The following is a 21,148-nucleotide window of genomic DNA, read 5'->3' on the forward strand; positions in this document are numbered from 1 at the left end:
TGCGATTGTGACATGGCTGAGGGTTTCCTGTATTTATTTATTTTTTATTTGGCCGCTAGAGGGCACGCCTGCCCTGCACTTAAAGCTGATTACTTTTAAGGAAAGACAACGGAATTCATAGATTTCTTCATTTTTCTCATCACCTATGTTTATCAGAGAATTCCAGGGGCAAGCCACCTTTCCAATTCATCACTAATTTATAAACAAAATTCTAAGGAGTAAGGCGTGCTTCTTACTTCCTATAACATATTTAGGAATGAATGCTCAAAATAAAAGTAATTTCTTTAAAACTGCATTGAGTAACTACGACTGCAAAATTTTGGCTCATGCTTTTCATATGATATTCATCTGAAAATTATTGGAAATCTATATATTCTGTTCATCTCAGCGTTATTTATAAAGGAAAAATTAGACACTAGCCAAAAGTCTAAAAACAGGGAACAGTAAGGAAAAAACAAATGGTTCTTTTAATCATCATCACTAAAAGTAGTCTTGACTTAAAATAATGACATAAAACATGTTTATATGTTGTTGAGTAAAACATCAAGATAAATTTAAAATTATATTTCAAGCTTAACTATATTCATTTAAAAAGAGAAAAGACATTTTAGAGAGTTTACCTTGTTGTTGGATTATCAGATGTTATTTTTCTCTTTTTAATGCCATATACTTTTCAGATTTTCCTGAAAATCCTGAAAATCTGGACTGGTATTACTTCTGTATTTAAAAAAGAAAAATATAAGGAAAAAGAAACTGTTACGCACTTTCTAGTGGATTTTACTGATCAGTGGTCTCTGTATTTCTGGCATCGGCAAACTGAGCCAGAAAAGCAGTTCCTCCCATTTCTTGCATTCACCCTTAAAACCCCAATGAAGGACTCCCTCCTCCTCATCTAACCTATTATGTGCATAGTGAGTTCTGACTATGATATCATTCCTGATATGAAACCAAAGTCAGTCTTCTAAGTCCATCCATTGGTTCAGTTCTGCCTTCTGAGAGTGTCCATGCCAGACTTCACAGTTCTCCCAATCGTCTTTGTCCTACATGGGCTTTCTATTCTTCAAGCTAAAGAGCCACCAGTGATTCCACTTGTTCATTCAGTTCACATTTAGGGGCAACATCTTGTGCTGGGTCCTGAGGTTTGTCAATGAGCAGAGCTCAAAGTCTGTTGAAAAGACAATCATGTAGACCAAGCATTTTACTATGCCGTGTTGTGTGCACTGATGGTGGTAAACAGGGGCCCCGGGCACCAGTGAGAAGGGCTTTTCACTTCACTGGAGAGGTCAGCAAGGGTGCTCTGAGGAAACACCTGCTAAACAGAGCTGGAAAGAGTGAGACAGGAATGCAAGAAAAGGTAGCGTTCTGTGGAGGAAATCTCCAGGGAGGTGGGACAGGGATGCACCTGGAGAAAATGCCCTTCCCATCCCCACTCTTCATGAAGTCTCTATCAGGGTCTCTCCGCCCTGTGAGCTGCTTGAGGACAAATACCATCTTATAAACATGTTTATTTCCTCCCTCCATCTTCCGTAAGTACCTAGCCCAGTACCTGGAACATAAGAAGCCATAATGACTGTTGATAGCTGAGTGGTGAGCGCTGAGTAGAGCAGAAATGTCATGTCATCAGTTTTCTTTCTTAACATAGAAGTCAAGACTCAGTGATCTCTTAGAGCTTCAAGATATCATTAAAGACACAATCATCCTCATTTACTAAAACTTTGTTTTCACCCGTTATATTTTGACTGCTGTCCATTGTCCCATGACACAATTCTCCATCTTTCTTTATTTTATTTTCTTTCAATTAACTCATTTATCTTCACGTGGGAGAAGAACATATAAAATTCACAAGTAAGACCTCCCAGATCCTCAGCCTCTTTTTCTGGCATTAGCCAGTTTCTAGTTTCATGAGCATCTGCTGTGGTTTCAATGCATGCCCTCCAGAAGTCAAATATTACAAATGTGATAGTATTAAGAGGTGGGGCCTTTAGAGGTGATTAGGCTATGAGGGCTCTGCCTTCAAGAGCAGGATTAGATGTGCTTAGAAAAAGGCATGATGGAGGAAATTAGACTCCTTTTGCCCTTCAGTTCTGCCACGTGAGGACACACTGCTAGATCACCAGACAATGAGCCCACTGGCTCCTGGATTTTGGACTTCCCAGCCTCCAAAATTGTGAAAAAATAAATTTCTGCTCTTTATAAATTACTCAGTATGTGGTATTCTCTTAAAGCAGCACAAAATAGACTAAGACCCTAGGAAATCAATTTTTATTCAGCACATCAACAAAATTATTTACAAATGGAACTTTCCCCCAAGAGGAGGGTGTCACTAAGGAGAGGTGCCTATAAGCATGAGACAATGACCAAGTGGCATGAGCAACAAACTACAATGAATTAGCACATGTTACTACTACTAAAGACAACACTTACATGACTAGGTGACAACAAAATAATTTCTTAGTGTGAATTTCTCATTGTATTTTTTCTTAACCTTCCCTCCATTTAGTCAGGAATCTGGCTCTGGCTCACACCTGAAGGACAGATGAGGACTTTTGTTTCCTAAAGCATAAACTGAAAGGAGAACTTGCAGAGTCTGCGGAAAAGAAAAAAGGCATTTGTCAACAGAGTGTTTATCTTTTTTAACTAGAGGAGAAGAGCAGAGATAAGGAGAGGAGATACTTTTGGTACTGGAAAGGAACAACATTGTAGAGTTTCCTATCCCGGTACTAACAAAATTATAAAGGCCAAGAAGAAATGACTGACAGCAATAAAACAAGGAAAGGGGCAAAGAATACAATAAAGAAACTGGTGACTTAAAGAGAGAAAGGAAAAGAACATTATGCAGCAAAAGAGAGAGGGACAGCTGTTAGCTCCTAACTTCCAGTTCCATCCTCCAGCCCCACCCTCTGCATCCATCTCCAAATCCTGAGAATTTTTACTAACACACCCAAAAGTATAGTGAAGCAAATTGCCATTGAAGGGTGTCCTCAGACATTCCTCCCCTTGCTGGTGACTGGTGGAAACAGATGCTGGGGAGAAACAAGAAACAAGGTGGAGGCACATCAGGGTGCACTTCCTGTCAGAGAAGTCAAGGATACGCATGTAATGAGAAAAGCAAACCAATGCCCAGGGGGCCCTCATGGTACCAAAACCCAGAAGAGTCATCTGCGTCCAAGCATTCCAACCAATGCTCAGAGCTCCTCAGCTGCCCTTTCTCTCTACTGCCTCCCCATTTCCTTGGGCTACGAGGAAAAGTGGAGATGTTAATACTCCAATCAAAGACCACCAGGAACACACCTGTAGTTGAAGAAGTGCGTTATTACTGGTTGAGTGAGGGAGAATACACACTACAGTGAACTCTGGGGTGTCTCACTAAGAGGGTGTCAGAACAGACATACAGGATTTGGGGTTGTGCTATGCAATAATCTGGGAAAGGGGTTAGAGGAAATGGGGCTTTGTTCTGAACTGGATGCTGTCAGGAAGTGGGGGTAACTCTAGCATTCTAGGGTATCTTAATAAATCTTATGTAGAAAGATGTAAACCTGTATTAAAGCCTTAATGGGTTAAAGCTGTAGTTGGTAGAGAACCTTGAAGTTGCAGTTGGTGAAGAAATAGCAGTTATTCATCTTAGCTAGGAGAGGGAGACATCGATCATTTGTGTGATATGAATAATGTTCATGCTTTGTTCATGCTCGGACATGATTATGAAGGGGTCTTGTTTTTGTCTTGGTAAGTATGGCCACAAAATGATATGGTCTGAAGCAAATGTTCTATGAAATTGTTTATGCTCATAAAAGAACATCAACACCCTACTGTGGGTGCCAGGCAACTCACAGCATCACCAAGGCCCAGCAGACAGGACCAGATCAACTCCTGGCTGCCAGTGACACCTCTTCTCTTTCTCAGAGGAACACAAAATACCCATTGCTCATTCTGTAGCTCAACAGGAAAACTCGTTCTCAGATGAGCTGGAAAGAAATCTAATAATGACACAATTTTAAAAGACTGGTAAATTCAATTACATCAAAGACAAACAAAAACATTTGTTTTTTTAAGCCTACAGCACCCGGTATTTCCAGGCAGTCTCCCATCCAAGTACTAACCAGGACCGACCCTGCTTAGTTTCTGAGATCAGATAAGATCAGGCACATTCAGGGTGGTATGGCCATAGACCAAAATTTTTGCATGGCAAAATAAAGACTACCACCACAGTCAAAAATAAATGAAACAGTGGGAAAATAGATTTGCAACTTATATCAAGGACAAAGCTACTATCTCTAATATACAAATAGTTCTTACAAATTTAGGGGGGAATAGACCAATAATCTGTTGAAAAAATTTAAAATACATGCACAGAGATTCCATAGGAAAATAATTGGAAGTCAATCTTAAACATGGGAAAAGTTACTTAGCATGGCTCATAAGAAGATAAGTACAAATTAAAACTATACCAAGATGCCACTTCTCAGCTATTAAAATTCAATAATTTATTCAGGTGGTGAGCCTGTTTGATAAAAGGAATTCTTATACATCCCCAGAAGGAATACAAAATAGTGCAACTCTTATGGAAGGGAAATTTGGTAACATCTTAAAACATGGCATAATTGCATATGCATGTACTATTTATTTTCTCTCTCTCTCTGTATGTCTCTGCTCTGTCTTTCTCTATCTCTATTTGTGTGTGTGTGTCTCTCTCTCTCTGTCTTTTTCCATTCTTCCTCCTTTCTCTGCAGTGAGCAGTGAGCTCAGAGGTCCCATAGAGACAATTTGTTTTTGTTTTGTTTCTTTTTGTTTGGTTGGTTCGTTTTTGGTTTGGGTTTTTTTTTTTTTTTTGAGACAGAGTCTCACTCTGTCATCCAAGCTGGAGTTCAATGGCATGACCTTGGCTCACTACAACCTCTGCCTCCCTGGTTTAAAGGATATTCTTGCCTCAGCCTCTCAAGTAGCTGGGATTACAGGCTCCTGCCACCACACCCAGATAATTTTGTATTTTTAGTGGAGATGGGGTTTCCCCATGTTGCCCAGGCTGGTCTCAAACTTCTGACCTCAGGTGATTTGCCTGCCTTGGCCTCCCAAAGTGCTGGGATTTATAGGTATGAGCCACCGTGCCTGGCCTGAGTCAATTTGTTTTAATTGTTTTTATTTTTTATGTTCATGTTGATCTATTTTTGGCAAATAAGAGCTCCTATTTTCTTTTGACTCAAGCCATTACTCTTTGATAACATCCTAGCTTTCTGGCATGGAACATATTCCAGGGTCTTCTTGTATATTTCCCAGCCTAGACCCAGAATCAGCCATTCTTTCAAGGAACCTTGATTCCTTATCCTTTAAGGAATGCAATTTCCTTTCATTGGAGACCAGTATTAAGAGGACTACATGCCAGTTACAGGCAACTCATTGCCATCAGATTGTTATTACTTCTGAGCCCTACAGCAAGAAAAGGAAACAAACCATTGGATAGCAATAAAAGCAACAAGTATACCAAATGCTTAGTATAAACATTGGCATTTTAAAGGAAAAACTAAGCATTTATCCAAACTTTTCTGTATGAACTGTGAAGAACAAAATAGTTCTAGATAATGAAGAAAACTGCTGTGACAAAAACGAACTTAAAAAGTCACAATTTTTAGAGCCTAATAAAAAAATGTTTGGGCAACGATATTCATGCATTGAATTATCTATGACTACCCAAATGCAATTAATGCTAGCAGTAATAAAATTGGAGTTAACAGACATTGGGAGCCTCCATTGTGAACAGGCATGAAGCAGACTTCACCTTCTGTAAAACGACCTTGCCACAGAAGTTACATATGGATTCATTAAGCCTGCAGAACTAACTTCCATTACAAGAAACGTAAGAAATAAAGAGGTAAATGACACCACAAGAAGCAAATACACAGATCTAGGTGGTAGGACAACCAATCTGGTCAGGACAATTCATCTAATATCTGCAATAGGTTAGTGGCATCTGGCTAAGAAGGAAGAATGGCTAATCTAGGTGACAGACTCAAAGTCATGACAATCAGATTTTATGTGTTATCCTTTATTTGGATCCTGGGCTCACAAACCAACTGTAAAACAATAATGTTCACATAGTTGGTATAATGGTTGTTAGGTTCTTGCCGAGTTTAAAAAGAAGAAACTGAGGCCAGCACAAGAAGATCCAATGCAAATTTATTCGGCTTCTGGGAAAGGTTCTGCGGTCCGACAGGAGGGGCTGGAGAAGTCGCATGGACTCCTCTGAGACGTGGGGTTTTATAGGGAGTGGAGGTGTTCGATTGGTTGTGGGAGAGCAGGATGTGGGCAAGGCAAGCTTGCTATTGGCAGGTAGGCAGGGTTTGAGTGCCATTGGGTAGTTTTACAAGACTCGACTGCAACTGGGTAGAGTTACAAGACTTTGTTTACATACAACACTTGACTGTTATTGGGTAGAGCTACAAGACTTCGTTTGCATACAAGACTCGACTGCTATTGGGTAGAGTTACAAGACTTCTTTTGCATTTTGGCGGGGTTCTTTAAGGGAGGGCTTTAAGGGTTCCTAAGTGGTTAGACTAGGAGGTCAAACGGCTGCAGCATTTGGAATATGGGAAGCACTGGGGGCCTATTTGAGAGAGGCTGAGTGCAGGACAGGGAGGACTGAATGTAATGAGCTCAGGCCTTAGAACTCAGGGAAAAGCACAGACGGAAAGGAGAGCTGTGGGAATGGAGTCACCAGTGACCCACCCTTCTTCATAGAACCCCACTGGCCATTGTAGGGACCTGGACCAGCAACCACCAGATAGGAAAGAGGAGTGATCAACAGTGCCTTCTGTCGGGGAGTGAGGAGATGGCAACACAGCAGTCCTGGCTCCCCTAGGCACTGGGCTCTCTTATTCCTAGAACCTCCACATTTAAATGGTCTATGTCTTCCTTACTCAAAGACTGGACTTTCTGGTAGTCTGTGGTTTAATTCAATTTTCATAGTGGTTCATAACAGTTACAGTTACATGAACTGGTATATAACATTGGGGAAAATACAGTTTTTCTCTGATGATAATTGCCTTTTAAAATGATGATAATTGCCCCTTAAAAACAAGCTAATATTCTCACAATACTTATTCTCTTTCATGTTGGCTAGTCAAGCCAGACTATTTTAGTCATACTTTTAAATAAAGAATCAAATCCTAGTTTCCATTCTTCAGTTAATATTTCTTTGTTTCAATATTTCTATGATTTTTTTTTTTCAGTTACAATTAGCTTTTTGCAAGGGCTGACTGATTTGTTGATTTTCTAACTATTTTAATTACTTAGTCAGGTGTTCCATGTAGGATTTTAATTTTTCTTTTTAAAGTCCTGGATTAATGCCACACATTTTATTCTTGCCACTGCTTTTCCCATATCCTACAGTTATTGGTTTTTATCTCTGGTATATTCATCATTTCCAGATAGCTTAGTGTCTTGTTTTTAAAATTTGTGATGAAGTTATTGAATATGCATTTTCCTTGTTAATATGTTCATTTTTTTTTTTTTTTTTTGGTGCTAGAAGTTGATATTAAACTATAAGCCTATTTGAAAAAACAACAAAAACAGGTGCCCCAGCTTCTGTCTACAGGAATTCTAAGTAGGATCTCCTGGTAGGAGGAGGGAGAGACTGTGAGACTTCTTTTAGGGGGAATGTAAGAAAATCCCTCTTCAAGCATTTTCTAAGGAAGCCCTCAGATAACTCCACCAATGTTCCTGAACTTTGGCAACTGTGAATTATAAGGCCTAGGCCTCCACTGGGGACTGGGAAAGTTCTCAATATACATAAGAATCACCCTGTAAACTTTTTAAAAGATCAGAACCTGGATGCTACCAGACACCGCTAGAATCAAATCTCTGGGAGGGGCAGCCAGCTTTCCAGGTAATTCTACCCAGCAGCAAGGCTTGGGAGCCAACAAGCCAGGTGATGAAAAGCTAAACTTCAGAGCTATAAATGTGGGAAAATCCTTTCCAGCACTTCAGACCATGGGCCAGTGACAGAATAAACAACTGAAAAGTGTTTATTACAGCTGCACAATAAAAAACCAGTGGTAGAATAAACAACTGGAAAAGACAGCCGAGCGCGGTGGCTCACTCCTGTAATCCCAGCACTTTGGGAAGCTGAGGTGGGAGGATCACCTGAGGTCAGGAGTTCAAGACCAGCCTGGTCAATATGGTGAAACCCTGTCTCTACTAAAAATACAAAAATTAGCTGGATGTCATGGAGGGCACCAGTAATCCCAGCTACTCAGGAGACTGAGGCAGGAGAATTTCTTGAATCTGGGAGGTGGAGGTTGCAGTCAGCCAAGATTGCACCAGTGCACTCCAGCCTGGGCAACAGAGTGAGACCCTGTCCCAAAAAAACAAGGTAAGGGAAGTGAAGGGAAGGGAAGGGGAGTGGAGGGGAGGGGGAAGGGAAGGAGGGGGAAGGGAAGGTGGGGGAAGGGAAGGAGAGGGGAAAGGAAGGGGGAAGGGAAGGAAGGGCAAGACACTGGAGAGTACTAGCTGGAAAAATAGGAAGCCAAGTCCTAATGTCCATCAGTCCAGCTGCTGAACCTGTGCTTTATTGGACTTCTCTTTTTGCAAATGACAAACTGGCAAGGTGAATGATTTCACGAACCTTATTATTTTGGACAAGGTATTGTTTATTTCCAAAAAGAAATTTAGTTTATTGTCCTTTCCATTTTTCTTTGCTTTTTGAGTTCTTACAACTTGGAAGTGATTTCTCCTTGACAAACTTTCAAGATTGTCAATCTGGTTGTTAAATTGCATGACTGTCTGAATTATGGAAATTAAGATGTCTGCTTTCTGCTTGGTCTCCTTCCCTAATTCTGCAAATCTGTTCCCTGTTACCTTTATTCAGCTGTTAATGACTTCCAGTTTGTGTCTGAAGTTCTAATTGTCTCACATCCAAGAAATTAATTCTTCAGAGTTTTTAAGTAGAAGGAGCACAAGTGCCCTGAGCTAGATGTGGGCTCTTGGACACACTTCCCTCTCCTGAGGCCTTTTTTCCTTTCCCAGGCAACAGAGTGGGTGGGGAGCTGACACTAAGCCAAGGGAGTAGGGGAGAAGGGGAGGAGTGGGGACAAGGGTCTACTGTGCTCACCTTCTTTGATTTTAAACCATACACTTCTACATCTGGAAAACCAGCTATAAAACCTTTCTTCATTTCTTGCTTCCCTGCTGGCTTGATATTCTCCTCTCATTTCTTTCTTTTCTTTTCTTTATTTTTCATTTCTCCCTTCCTTCCTTTCTTTCCTTCTTTCAGTTTTTTGAAATCTGTCAGTGTTTATTTGTTTTCTGTACTTCTGACCACAGTTCTAGATTCACGGATAATAGCAGGAAAAATATAGATATTTTGTTTTCAATTTGGCCAAGCCCAAAAGCATTTCAGAGGGATTCTAACAAAAAGAAGTTCATTAATAATGACAGCTTGAGCTCTTACTGTGTGATAACCCCTATGTGACCTTGCATTACTTTAGATTCTACTCAGCCCAGAGCCACCATGCAGCTGCCTCGATCAGCTATTGTTTCTCATCACCTTCCAATCTGATGATTCTAGTTGCTGGTACTTTTTCTTTATTGCATTTTAGGTTTGGGGGTACATGTGAAGAACATGCAAGATTGTTGCATAGGTACACACATGGCAGTGTGATTTGCTGCTTTCCTCCCCTTCATCTATATCTGGCATTTCTCCCCATGCTATCTCTACCCAACTCCCCACCCCGCACTGTCCCTCCCCTATTTCCCCCCCAACAGACCCCAGTGTGTGATGCTCCCCTCCCTGTGTCCATGTGTTCTCATTGTTCAACACCCACCTATGAGTGAGAACATGTGGTGTTTGATTTTGTGTTCTTGTGTCAGTTTGCTGAGAATGATGGTTTCCAGGTTCATCCACGTCCCTACAAAGGACATGAACTCATCGTTTTTGATGGCTGCATAATATTCCATGGTGTATATGTGTCACATTTTCCCTGTCCGGTCTATCATTGATGGGCATTTGGGTTGGTTCCAGGTCTTTGCTATTGTAAACAGTGCTGCAATGAACATTCGTGTGCATGTGTCCTTATAGTAGAATGACTTATAATCCTTTGGATATATACCCAGTAATGGGATTGCTGGGTCAAATGGAATTTCTATTTCTAGGTCCTTGAGGAATCGCCACACTGTCTTCCACAATGGTTGAACTAATTTACACTCCCACCAACAGTGTAAAAGTGTTCCTATTTCTCCACATCCTCTCCAGCATCTGTTGTCTCCAGATTTTTTAATGATCGCCATTCTAACTGGCGTGAGATGGTGTCTCAATGTGGTTTTGATTTGCATTTCTCTAATGACCAGTGATGATGAGCATTTTTTCATATGTTTGTTGGCCTCATGTATGTCTTCTTTTGTAAAGTGTCTATCCATATCCTTCGCCCACTTTTGAATGGGCTTGTTTGTTTTTTTCTTGTAAATCTGTTTTAGTTCTTTGTAAATTCTGGATATCAGCCCTTTGTCAGATGGGTAGATTGCAAAAATTTTTTCCCATACTGTTGGTTGCCGATTCACTCTAATGACTGTTTCTTTTGCCATGTGGAAGCTGTGGAGTTTGATTAGGTCCCATTTGTCTATTTTGGCTTTTGTTGCTAATGCTTTTGGTGTTTTGGTCATGAAGTCCTTGGCTACACCTATGTCCTGAATGGTTTTGCCTAGATTTTCTTCTAGGGTTTTTATGCTATTAGGTCTTATGTTTAAGTCTTTTATCCATCTGGAGTTAATTTTAGTGTCAGGTGTCAGGAAGGGGTCCAGTTTCTGCTTTCTGCACATGGCTAGCCAGTTTTTCCAACACCATTTATTAAACAGGGAATCCTTTCCCCATTGCTTGTTTTTGTCAGGTTTGTCAAAGATCGGATGGTTGTAGATATGTTGTGTTGCCTCTGTGGCCTCTGTTCTGTTCCATTGGTCTATATCTCTGTTTTGGTACCAGTACCACGCTGTTTTGATTACTGTAGCCTTGTAGTATAGTTTGAAGTCCAGTAATGTGATGCCTTCCACTTTGTTTTTTTGCTTAGAATTGACTTGGCTATGAGGGCTTTCTTTTGGTTCCATATGAAGTTTAAGGTGGTTTTTTCCAGTTCTGTGAAGAGGGTCATTGGTAGCTTGATGGGGATAGTGCTGAATCTGTAAATTACTTTAGGCAGTATGGCCATTTTCATGATATTGATTCTTCCTAACCATGAACATGGAATGTTTCTCCATCTGTTTGTGTCCTCTCTTATTTCGTTGAGCAGTGGTTTGTAGTTCTCCTTGAAGAGGTCCTTTACATTCCTTGTTAGTTTTATTCGTAGGTATTTTATTCTCTTTGTAGCAATTGTGAATGGCAGTTCGTTCTTGATTTGGCTCTCTTTAAGTCTGTTATTGGTGTATAGGAATGCTTGTGATTTTTGCACATTGATTTTGTATCCTGAGACTTTGCTGAAGTTGCTTATCAGTTTCAGGAGATTTTGGGCTGAGATGAAGGGGTCTTCTAGATATACAATCATGTCATCTGCAAATAGAGACAATTTGACTTCCTCCTTTCCTATTTGAATACCCTTTATTTCTTTTTCTTGCCTGATTGATCTGGCTAGAACTTTCAGTACTATATTGAATAGGAGTGGCGAGAGAGGGCATCCTTGTCTAGTGCCAGATTTCAAAGGGAATGCTTCCAGTTTTTTCCCATTCAGTATGATATTGGCTGTTGTTTGTCATAAATAGCTTTTATTATTTTGAGATACATTCTGTCAATACCTAATTTATTGAGGGTTTTTAGCATAAAGGGCTGTTGAATTTTGTCAAAGGCCTTCTCTGCATCAATTGAGATAATCATGTGGTTTTCATCTTTGGTTCTGTCTATGTGGTGAATTATGTTTATAGACTTGCGTATGTTGAACCAGCCTTGCATCCCCGGGATGAATCCTACTTGATCATGGTGGATAAGCTTTTTGATGTGCTGTTGCAATCGGCTTGCCAGTATTTTATTGAAGATTTTTGCATCTATGTTCATCATGGATATTGGCCTAAAGTTTTCTTTTCTTGTTGAGTCTCTGCTGTGTTTTGGTATCAGGATGATGTTGATCTCATAAAATGATTTGAGAAGGATTCCCTCTTTTTGGATTATTTGGAATATTTTCAGAAGGAATGGTACCTGGCTGGTACTTATTAAACAAAATTATGGGAGGCCATTGTTCCAGACTGAGCTACTGCACGAGGCCCCAACAGACCGGACTGAACTAAAATAGAGTCACACATGCTAAGTACCATGTAATCAAACTGAAACTTTAAGAAAGCAGTTAGATCTCCAAACAGACCAGTTTCTGTTCTCCTAAAAATAGGAGATTTCACATAATTAAGGAGCTCCCCTCTGCTCTAACTGTTGACATCAATGCCTAAAGTTTTGTTCAACTTCCTAAAGGGTGAAATTGTTAAGCTGAGTTAGAGCTGCTTCCTTACATAATTTAAGCTCAGCCTAAATGTATCTTCAAATATAGTGAACTATAACCTAACTAGATGTGTGGGCTAATTATAATCTACTCTTGTATCAATCACACAGTTTCAGCCAATCACAAGTGGCCAAGTGTTCAAATCATGTTCAAATAAGGCAAATACTGAGCTGAAACCAATCCAGTTGTTTCTGTATCTTACTTCCATTTTCTATCCATCACTTTCCTTTTTCTGTCCACAATTATTGGCCAGCCATATGGCAGCCCTGGAGTCACTCTTAACCTAATCTTTTTTGGGAACTGTTGATTCTCTCATTCTTTGCTCAATGAAATTCTGTTTAATTTGTTTAAAGTTTTTCTTTTAACATACCGGACTGAGATTTGCTTCCTGTTCTTATAAGTTCTGCATAGCACCTCCCTGTCACCCAATCCAGTCTATGTTTGCATTATATCCCCCTTCCTCTGACCCTAGCAACAGACATATACTGTTTATGAAGGAGATAAAAGAACTAGCTCCACTTACATAAAAAGTGTCTACATCAGGATAGTGAGAAGACAAGCCAAAGACCAGGATGAAATATTTGCAAAAGACATTTCTGATAAAGAACTATTATCAAAATATACAAAGAACTCTTAAAACTCAATATTAAGAAAATAAACAATCCTTTTTAAAAATGGGCTAAAAATCTTAACCTCTCCAAAGATAGTCAGATGGCAAGTAAGCATATGAAAAGATGCTCCACCTCATATGTCATTAGGGAATTTCAAATTAAAACAACAGTGAGATACCACTACACATTTTTTTAAATGGCCAAAATTCAGAACACAAACAATACCAAATATCTGTGAATATGCACCACAACAGGAACTCTTCTTATTGATTGTTGACAGGAACACAAAATCATACAGCTCCTTTGGAAGCTAGTTTGACATTTTCATACAAAACTAATGATGCTCTTATCATACGATCCAGCAATTGTACTACCTTGCACAATCTCCAAAGGAATTGAAACTTATGAGCACATCAAAACCTGCACATGAAGGTTTATAGCAGCTGTATTCATAATTGCCAAAACTTGGAAGCAAGCAAGAGGTCCTCCAATGGGTGAATGGATAAATAATCAGGATATCTAGGAAACAGAATATTTTTTTCATCATTAAAAAGAAATTAGCTATCAAACCATGAAAAGATGTGGAGGAAAATTAAATGCCTATAATTAAATGAAATAAGTCAGCTTTAAAAGAGTACATACTATATGATTTCAACTATGCCATATTCTGGAAAAGGCAAAACTACGGAGACAGTAAGGTACATACATGTTACTGCACACGTCCAAACTCATAGGATGTACAACATTAAAAGCAAACACTAATGGAAACTATGGAGTGTGGGTGATAATGATGTGTCAGTGTAGTGCATGGATTGTAACAAAAGCGCAGCTCTGGTGTGTGATGTTGATAATGGGGAAGTTGTGAGGTGGAAGCTAGGACATTTCTGCCTCTTCTGCTTAATTTTGCTGAGAATCTAAAACTGCCCTAAAAAGTAAAGTCTATTTTAAGAGAAAAAAGTCTCTACATATAACCCTAATCATAAAGTGGAGGTGGGGGTGGGGGTAATCTTTCCTCTTTCCACTCTTTGTCACTGTAGATAGACATCTCTTTCCTCCAGGGAGTTACTCTATTTGGGGGTGGAGGCGGTGTGGGGAAAGCACACAAGACAGCCTGTCATTGTCCAGTATGCTGCTTATGACAAGTAACACTTCCCATCTGACATGCTTTGTCTGTGTCCCCACCCAAATCGCAACTTGAATTGTATCTTCTAGAATTCCCACATGTTGTGGGAGGGACCCAGTGGGAAGTAAGTGAATCATGGGGGCCGATCTTTCCCATGCTATTCTCATGATAGTGAATAAGTCTCATGAGATCTGATGTGTTTATCAGGGGTTTCCACTTTTGCTTCTTCCTCCTCTCTTGCCCCCAATATGTAAGAAGTGCCTTTTGCCCTCCACCATGATTGTGAGATCTTCCCCAGCCACATGGAACTGTAAGTCCAGTTAAACCTATTTCTTGTGTAAATTATCTAGTCTGGGATATGTCTTTATCAGCAGCATGAAAACAGACTAATACAGTAAACTGGTACCAGTAGAGTGGGGCACTGCTGAAAAGATACTTGAAAATGTGAAAGCAACTTTGGAACTGGGTAACAGGCAGAGGTTGGAATAGTCAGAAGAAGACAGGAAAATGTGGGAAAGTTTGGGACTTTCTAGAGACCTGTTGAATAGCTTTGCCCAAAATGCTGATAGCAATATGAACAATAAAATCCAAGCTAAGGTGGTGTCAGATGGAGACGAGGAACTTGTTGGGAACTGGAGTAAAGGTGACTCTTGCTATGTTTTAGCAAAGAGACTGGCAGCATTTAGCCACTTCCCTAGAGATCTGTGTGTCTTTGAACTTCAAAGAGATGATCTAGAGTATTTGGTGGAAGAAATTTCTAAGCAGCAAAGCATTCAAGATGTGATTTAGGTGCTGTTAAAGGCATTCAGTTTTATAAGGGAAGCAAGCATAAAAGTTTGGAAAATTTGCAGCCTGACTATGCAATAGAAAAGAAAAACCCATTTTCTGCAGAGAAATTCAAGCCAGCTGAAGAAACTTGCATAAGTAGCAAGGAGCCTAATGTTAATCCCCAAGACCAACCATGGGGAAAATGTCTCCAGGCCATGACAGAGACCTTCATGGCAGCCCCTCCCATCACAGGCCCAGAGGCCCAGGAGGAAAAAGTGGTTTCGTGGGCTGGGCCCAGGGTCTTCATGTTGTGCATGGCTCAGCTCAGGAACTTGGTGCCCTGTGTCCCAGCAACTCCAGCCGTGGCTGAAAGGGGCCAACATAGCACTCGGCACCATGGCTTTAGAGGGTGCAAGCCTCAAGTCTTGGAAGTTTCCACATGGTGCTGAGCCTGTGGGTGCACAGAAATCAAGAACTGAGGTTTCGGAGCCTCCTCCTACATTTCATAAGATGTATGGAAATGCTGGATGCCCAGGCAAAAGTTTACTGCAGGGGCAGGGCTCTCATGAAGAACCTCTGCTACGGTAGTGTGGAAGGGAAATGTGGGATTGGAGCCCCTACACAGAGTCCCTACTAGGTCACTCCCTAGTGGAGCTGTGAGAAGAGGACCACCATCTTCCAGACCCCAGAATGGCAGATCCAAGTACAGCTTGCACCATGTACCTGGAAAAGCTGTAGATAATGCCAGCCCATGAAAGTAGCCAGCAGGGAGGCTGCACCTTGCAAAGCCACAGGGATGGAGCTGCCCAAAACCATTGAGACCCCACATCTTGCATCAGTATGACCCAGATATAAGACATAGATTCAAAGGAGATCATTTTGGAACTTTAAGATTTGACTGCCCTGCTGGATTTCGGATTTGCATGGGCCCTGCAGACCCTTTGTTTTGGCCACTTTCTCCCATTTGGAATAGCTGTATTTACCCAATGCCTGTACCCCCATTGCATCTGGGAAGTAATTAACTTGCTTTTGATTTTACAGGCTCATAGATGGAAGGGACTTGCCTTGTCTCAAATGAGACTTTGGAATGTGGACTTTTGGGTTAATACTGAAATGAGCTGTGACATTGGGGGACTATTGGGAAGGCATGATTGGTTTTGAAATGTGAGGACATGAGATTTGGGAGGGGCTGGGGGCAGAATGATATGTGTCCCCACCCAAATCTCAACTCTCAACTTGAATTGTATCTCCCATAATTCCCACAAGTTATGAGAGGGACCCAGTGGGAGGTAATTGAATCATAGGGTCAGTCTCTTCCATGCTATTCTCATGATATTGAATAAGTCTCACGAGATCTGATGAGTTTATCGGGGTTTCTGCTTTTGCTTATTCCTCCTTCTCTCTTGCCTCCAATATGTAAGAAGTGCCTTTTGCCCTCCACCATGATTGTGAGACCTTCCTCAGCCATGTGGAACTGTAAGTACAATTAAACCTCTTTCTTTTGTAAATTGCCCAGTCTAAGGTATGTCTTTATCAACAGCATGAAAATAGACTAATACACCATCCCTCAACCAACATGAGGCCACAGCTTTTGCACCTTAAAATCACCAAGCCCAGCCTCCAGTTACAAAAACTGATTAACCAGACAAGGAAGATCATAAGCTCCACACTCTTCCTCTATATTATGGGACTACCACAGGAAATGTCAGGTTCAGGCCATATGAGTATGCCTTGGTCCCAATTTTGTCATAAGAGCACCCAATGATTTTCTTTTTCTTTTTTTTTTCCTTCCCTTGAGACCGAGTTTTGCTCTTGTTGCCCAGGATGGAGTGCAATGGTGGCAATCTCAGCTCACTGCAACCTCCGCCTCCCAGGTTCAAGTGATTCTCCTGCCTCAGCCTCCTGAGTAGCTGGGATTACAGGTATGCACCACCACACCAGGCTAATTTTGTATTTTTAATAGAGACAGGGTTTCTCCATGTTGGTCAGGTTGGTCTCAAACTCCCGACCTCAGGTGATCCACCCACCTTGGCCTCCCAGAGTGCTGGGATTACAGGCCTGAGCCACTGTACCCAGCCACACCCAATAATTTTCTTCTGCTGTCCTGACTCTCAGACCTTTTCTTTGGAGGATGGTGCCAACTTCATTCCCTGCTCCCATTGGTCAAATATGACTCAGGCTGGACCAATCAAGGCCTTGCATTCCCCTGGCCATAGTTATTGGTTCCAGGATCAAGCCATACTTAAAACCATGCCTTTAAACTTTCTGTCACTTGAGCTTATACATTTCCTCTTTGCTTAAGCAGCTTTGGGTTGGATTTGCTGTTGCATGCAACCATAACAGCACTGAAGATTCATCCACACAGAGGCTGGTGCCTGTGAAGGTGTGCCCGTGTAAGGCCAGCTGCCAAGAAGAAGATACGAGCCTAGCATCCAACCTTGAGTTTGTATGCAACTGTTGACTGGAGACTGTTGGGGAGAGAAGAGGCCTCTAGGAGACAGGGTAGGGCTGGATGCGTTAAGACAGGGTAGGACTGTGAGGGACCATCAAGGTGAGCCTTCAAACCAGCTCCAGAGCCACCAGTCTGCCTCTGTGGGCCTCTCTTTGACTCCCTTCCAGTCTGTGCCATTTCTGCAGCTCTCTTCCCTCCGTCATAAATGCCATTGTGCAGCCAAGTGAGTCCAGACGCAGCCAGCTCTTTCTCATCCATACCCAGGGCTCTGCAATCTGCTTTCTTCTCCTTCTCCATTTGCAGCCCATAAGCGTGATGGTCTGCCCCACACACCAAAGTCCACTGTCTCAGAACCTCACCCCAGACCCTCTGGACCCCCTGCCTTAACAGTCAGTCCCTCACTGAGCACCATCAGCTGAGGCTGAGGTTCTCTGACACATAGTGGTTCTCTACTCTGGTGGTGCCTTAGAATCACTTGAAAAGATTGGACAAAACACCAAGGCCTCGGCCCCATCTGCAGCTCTTCTGATTTAACTGTTCATGAGTATGACCTAGGCAACAGTTGTAAAATTCCCCAGGTGATTCTAAGGTGCAGTGAAACAGTGTGAATTCCTGCTCACAATTTCTGGGGAAGCTCCACGCATGGCTCTTGGCATGTGCTTGTTGAATTTAAGGAGATGTTCACACACAAACACAAAGATCTTCACAAGGCACTTCAGACTAGTGTCCCTTTTCTTCAATCCTTCCAGTGGTTTCCATTGCACATGAAGTGTCCTAGAAGGCTGTGTGTGTAAATAGGCCCGTCTGCCTCTCCTTCCTCATCTGCAAGCACTCTCTTATTGCAGACCTGAGGCAACCCCCCAGCCTTCATTCTGCTCCCTCATCTTGGGGACTTCCGTCACAAGCCTGACTTCTGTGCATCACTCAGCCTGAGCTTAAACGTCCCAGAGCACCCCCGCTGAAGCAGGTCTCCTACCCAGTCACTCCATTGCATCCTCTGGCTTCATTGTTATAGCATTTAGCACTATGTGAAGTTACTTTGCTTTTATCTGTATACATTTATTTATTGCCCATCTCACAGCCCCCAACCCTACACATCCAATAAAGTAAGCCCCAAGAGGATGATTCTGTCTGTTCTTTCAAGTCTGTATCCCCAGTACCTACTGCCTGGGAGTATACCTGGAGCTCAGCAAACACTGACTAAATGGATGCATTTTCTCTAGCAGGATGTACAGATGAAGAAAGACCAGAGGATATCAAATCTCACCACAAGGTGGGAGCATGTGTCCAGTCAATGGAGAGTTCCTCTGTGCTGCGCATGAAGAGCACTCAGAGAAAAAAATGTCAACATAAGGCACCTCTGGCTTTCCATCCTTCCATATCTGTCTAAAGAACCCACATGCCAGCAAGACCAGCCATCAAACCGGACAAGGAAGCTGGGACTTCAAATCACCCCTACCTAGCCTCAATTGTTCTCTCTTTACAGTAGACACCTTAATATTCTTCCAAAATATTGGCATCATTTTGAAACTGGCTACAAAATACTTTAAAAGGAAAGATTCCACATGTTCCAGAAATAAAGTGCTTGAAATACTTTTAAAGATGAGGCTAGAAACCAATGTTTTAAGAGGAAGTCAACTAAGCCTGGAGAGTTGGGACCTTCGGGCTTACTGATATTTATTAATCAATTACTGTATGCCCTAACATGTTGTGTAGTAGTTGATCAGTAACTGCTAAGTATAAACAAACTTTCAGACTCCTTGCCACAAATAGGCATTAGTAATAATAAATTGGTAAAATCAGCCAGGGCATGGTGGCTCACACCTGTAATCCCAGCATTTTGGGAGGCCGAGGCTGGTGAATCACAAGGTCAGGAGTTAAAGACCAGCCTGGCAAAGATGGTGAAAGCTTGTCTCCACTAAAAATACAAAAAATTACCCAGGCGTGGTGTCAGACACCTGTAATCCCAGCAACTCGGGAGACTGAGGCAGAGAATTGCTTGAACCCGGGAGGTGGAGGTTGCATTGAGCTGAGATCACGCCACTGTACTCCAGCTTGGGTGACAGAGCAAGACTCCGTCTTAAAAATATATATATAAATAAAAATAAACTGGTAAAGTCATTTTTTATACAGATTTTTTCCATGTGTTTGGGAAGACAGAATGAACATTTGAAACATGGAGCAGTAAAGTGCTCAAATTTGGTAGTTTGAACAGTCAAAAGCTAACAGTATTGCAGAATGAAGAAAAGAGCCAGCAGCTTGGAGAAAGAAGAGCAGAGTCTTCCGCTTGCAGTCTTAGTCACTTATCCTCTGAGCACCTGATTTGGGGGCCAAGCCCCCAGAACCATACATGCTTCATTTTCCTAGTATTTAACATATCTGCTCCATGCAAGTTCATTGAACAAATGAATCCACTTGTAGAGAAGGAATGGTAATAATACTAGCCTCTGTGGCTGGGGGGCCAAACAGTTTTGTAATTCATAAAATGCTATAATATATTGCACATTATGATTAAATACTAATCATAGAACCCAACAATAGGGAAGCCTGAGTGAGTCATGGAGGCATCACTGCCCACCAGAGACCTGTGGGAAGGCTTCTTGGAGATGGGAGGGTGCGAAGCTCTAGAGCATCCTTCTCCACCTTTCTCCATCACTACTAGCCAATCTGCATTTAGCAGACCCTGCCAGGCAGCAGGAGCCCCCTTGCCAATCTTCATGGGGAACATGGGTTCTCATCTGGGAAAAAGTCCATGCTCCAAAGGCCAGAAATGCTTCCCTCTCAGGCCAGATTCTCTCCACATGGCAGAGAGTTGCTTTTCAGCAAATTGGATCTAATAATATTTCAGTCAGAACCCCTCCTACCCCCACCTCACACATTAACATCCTTGGAAGAAAGGCTCTGGAGCCATTCAGAATCTTATTATTGCCGCTATAATTATTATAGTTATGACTATGACAATCATTATAAGGAAAATCATCCAAATGTAGTAAGAAAAACAAAAAAAGGAGGGGACTTCATGGCTCTGAGCAAAGTTAAAAGGCCAGCAGAAATATGTCAGTATCCCTTCTACCAGGCCACCTCCAAGTGTGTGGGGAAGCTGGGTGTGTATTGCAGGGGTGCAGGGGAACTGCACTATCGTAGGAACAAGCTCTTTCCTTCTCTTTCCTGCCCAATACTTGTCTGTTCTCCTTCCCAAATATCTCTAGCAGCCCTCACTTCCTCTCCATCCCTTCTTTGACTGCCTGAACTCAGGCCCTTGTTGCCTCTAGCCTGTATTATTACAAGACCCTCCCACCCACCCACCTCCCAGCCTCTGGGCTCACCCAATCTCTCTAGCATTGCCCCAAAGGGATTTTTCAAATAGATGGCATCATGACACTCCTCTGTCAAAACCAGCTGAAGCTTCTCATGGAAAATATGAGAATATATGTGGAAGTCTTCGGCATGTCTTGAAAGGCTTCAGATTGGTGCTATTATTTGCATGTTTGTGTCTCTCTTAAAGTCACAAGGTGATGGTGTTAGGGTGTGGGGCCCTTTGGAAGATGATTAGATCATAAGAGTGGAGCCTATGCGAATGAAATTAGTGTCCTCATAAAAGAAGCCCCAGAGAGGCCCCTCACCCCTTCTGCCATGTGAGAACCCTGCAACAAGGTGCTGCCTGTAAGTCAGAACATAGGCCCTCACCAGATATCTAATCTGCCTTAATCCTGGACTTCCCAGCCTCTGGAACTGT

General features: G+C 41.8%; 1 long non-coding RNA gene and 1 other non-coding gene across 2 annotated transcripts; one reads left to right on the forward strand and one right to left on the reverse strand.

Annotated features, from left to right (window-relative positions):
* Positions 1-4,048: 4,048 nt before the first annotated feature.
* Positions 4,049-4,167, reverse strand: LOC135275629 (5S ribosomal RNA). The gene has a single exon (XR_010343240.1). It is a non-coding gene; the product is annotated as a 5S ribosomal RNA (ribosomal RNA).
* A 10,343-nt stretch (positions 4,168-14,510) lies between these two features.
* On the forward strand, positions 14,511-19,533 carry LOC105707896 (uncharacterized). The gene is made up of 3 exons (XR_001105205.3): positions 14,511-16,882; positions 17,266-17,462; positions 18,639-19,533. It is a non-coding gene; the product is annotated as an uncharacterized LOC105707896 (long non-coding RNA).
* Positions 19,534-21,148: the final 1,615 nt, after the last annotated feature.

The sequence above is a fragment of the Aotus nancymaae genome, unplaced genomic scaffold (genome assembly GCF_030222135.1).
Source record: "Aotus nancymaae isolate 86718 unplaced genomic scaffold, 86718_ANA_hifiasm-v0.15.2.pri h1tg000017l, whole genome shotgun sequence".
In the NCBI taxonomy this organism is placed as follows: Eukaryota; Metazoa; Chordata; class Mammalia; order Primates; family Aotidae; genus Aotus; species Aotus nancymaae.